Source organism: Glycine soja, chromosome 15 (assembly GCF_004193775.1).
Source record: "Glycine soja cultivar W05 chromosome 15, ASM419377v2, whole genome shotgun sequence".
NCBI lineage: Eukaryota > Viridiplantae > Streptophyta > Magnoliopsida > Fabales > Fabaceae > Glycine > Glycine soja.
The window spans coordinates 8,270,655-8,273,582 of NC_041016.1; the positions used below are offsets into that span (position 1 = coordinate 8,270,655).

Here is a 2,928-nt window from a genome sequence, read left to right on the forward strand (position 1 = left end):
TTTATAAGTTTGAGTAGTGTTAATTAGTATGTTCTTAATTGAATCTTCATGTATCCATTTACCCAGCACATTGATGCCATTGTTATACGAATTTATAATATGGGAAGCAAAAACGGGTATACTAACTCCAAAACGTAGTTACGTGCGTTTCTTGAGTTCATTTTCAATTACCGCATTTTTCAACACAATGGTAATAAAAGAACGGATGTAAAAACCTTGTGAATATCTAATTGCCTCCTGTATACCCTGCAGTCCACGCAATCATAAATTTAGTACTAGTTTAACTTAAACATAAAATCATTTCCTCACTTGTAACTTTTTATTGTTGAATTCTCATGTAGATCTCAGCAATTTCTCTTCCTATCTAACGCTATGAAATTCATGTGCTCAGAGCTAAAACCACCTAGGAGTTGACTTCACAAATCTTGCAAGATATGTAAATATTATATTTGTGGATCCATCCAGTTGAATTTGTTCAACATTTACCAACCAAATTCGGTGGTGGTCTTGAAAGTAAATTTCAAATGTGAAACCTGCAAATATTTCGGTGCAAAGAAAAAGAATGCAAAGTTCATTCGGTGCAGCAACTTGCATCAAGGTGAATCTCCTCTATAAATAGAGGAAGTGAAGAGCATTGGAAGCACACAATCAAAAGCATGAAGCAAGCCTCACATTTTAGAGAGCATTTGTGAGAGAAAAATAGAGAGCCTTAGAGAGAGTTTCTAAGAGAAAAAATTAGTGAGCCAATTTGTGAGAGAATTGTTTCCACAAATTGAAGATACATTGTTATTGTATTTTGTATTTCCATTATTATTATAGCAGAAATTTAAGAAGCCTACAGGTCCTGTGGTTTTTTCATTACTCACACTGAAAGTTTTTCACGCTGAAAATTTACTACGTTATTATTTTTACTCTTCCGCATTGGTGCCTATTTTTAATTCACAGAGGAGGGAAATTATGATGTCATTTCCCAACAATATTATCCTCTCAAACAACAGTGACTGTCTCAAATGTTAAGTAAAATTTTTATAGAGGTTCAGTGAAAAGTGTGTGATTAAATGTTTGAGAATATAGTCAGTTCCAATAAAAGAAGTTATGTATCTATTTGTAGGTGTGTATTGTACGTGGTCCTCAAATACTGCTCTAAAATAGAAGATCGAATCATACCTGAGTTTGCTATCTATTAGTACTAGGTTCTTACTTACCGATTCTGGCCTTTTACTGTCATTAAATTTACAAATCAAAATATCCACATCACACTACATTTTATTCATTTGGTAAAGAAAGGTAAAAGGATCTAGAGAGTGTCCATTAGAATGTGTATAACTATAGTCCTTGTTTTGTTTTATTATCTAAAAAGGAAGTGATGCCAGAATGATTGATCAATGCATCAGGTATCTATAATATCACTATATCTTGCATTAACTAGACATGCAGATTTGGAGAAAATGAGTTGAGAATTTAAAGAATTGACTAACTTTGATACTGAGATTAAGTTAAAACTGAAATTGGGTGTGTAAAGGGCATCATTCAGGAAAAAAAATTCAGAGAACAAGACGGTTCCAGCAAAGTGAGTGGAGATTTGTGTACCATCGAGTAGTTTAACCAAGACAGGATTAATCTTTCTATAGAATTGAAATTCTGATAAGGTGTGACGTATATGATCTGTTGCTCCTGTCTCAAGAATCCAATTTGAAAATTTGCTACTACTGGAAACATTACATATTGTACGTACCTGATGCAACATGACTCGATCGAGGAACTAGGAACAGTTGTTAGTTGATTGCCTGATTTTGTTTTAAGCTCCCATGCTACTGCACAAGGACAAACAATTATATATTGTAGTTGAGGAGTTGATGGCTGAAATTCGCCTGGTGTGGGGAAAGGGTATAACAGGAGAAAATGAAGTCCAATATGGTGTGGGGAAAAATATTTCTCTGCCTTGAAGATCCAGCCTTCGGGGTTCTTCCCTGAGAAACTTGGTAATTCTGGTAGCTCTGAGCCTTTTGCATGAGAAAATCGAACTGGGTCGGGAGCTATCCTAGTGCCTTCATGAATCATGATCTCACTCACTGTTTCCTCCAAATCCAACTTTGAATCATCTCCTCTTGCATCCGCTATTCCTCTCTTTTTATACAAGAGACAGCCTTAACGCAAGGAAATGTTAATGTCATAGAATAGTAAGGTAGGTAGATGTTCTTATTTAATTAAACTGGAACAATTCCTCGCGAGTTGATTCACGTGCTTGCTGATAAGCTTGGTTAACCATCTAAAATAAGTTATACTATATACTAAATGATAAACCAAGATATAACTCTCTCTTGAAAGTATCTGAGTTAATACTTAGAAGGCAACCGAATTGAGAGACGAAAGGAAAGTTTGATTAAGTAGTGCTAGGATATCTTACTTGAACAAAATCCACGTGGTCGTTCATTCGGTAGAGGTGATTCTCAAAAAGAATAATCAACATATCTTTACTTATGGGATCCTACAAAAAGGAAAGCATACTCTATATTTGATTACACTTAACCCCCAACCATCATAAGGATTCTTCTTGGCCATTGCTGTGATAACGAAAGAAATGGAAAAGGGAAAATACACCACAAGAACAACCAATTGTTATATTTAAACCTTGTCGTTTTAAATGGAAGTTTCAATAAATATGTGTGCACAAAATACTGCTAGGAAATTTTTAGTTGTCCATTTTCAACACTTTGGTATACTATGGTAAGGGAGATTAATCAGATTATTGTAAAGGTATGGCATTAGATTGGTTTTGATACATAATTATGTATCTCAAACTTGTCATGTATTTCATCATAGCTCTCAAAACATCCTTTAGCACTCTCAAACTGTCTAAAATTAGATAATTAGCCATTCAGGATGCAATCTCTTCCCCCTGAAAACATAAGCACTCTGCAAATTCCT

At 34.6% G+C, this 2,928-nt stretch overlaps 1 long non-coding RNA gene across 1 annotated transcript; it reads right to left on the reverse strand.

The window, feature by feature from the left end:
* Positions 1-285: 285 nt before the first annotated feature.
* On the reverse strand, positions 286-2,609 carry LOC114387640. The gene is made up of 2 exons (XR_003661362.1): positions 1,736-2,609; positions 286-533 (listed from the first exon to the last, which is right to left on the reverse strand). It is a non-coding gene; the product is annotated as an uncharacterized LOC114387640 (long non-coding RNA).
* Positions 2,610-2,928: the final 319 nt, after the last annotated feature.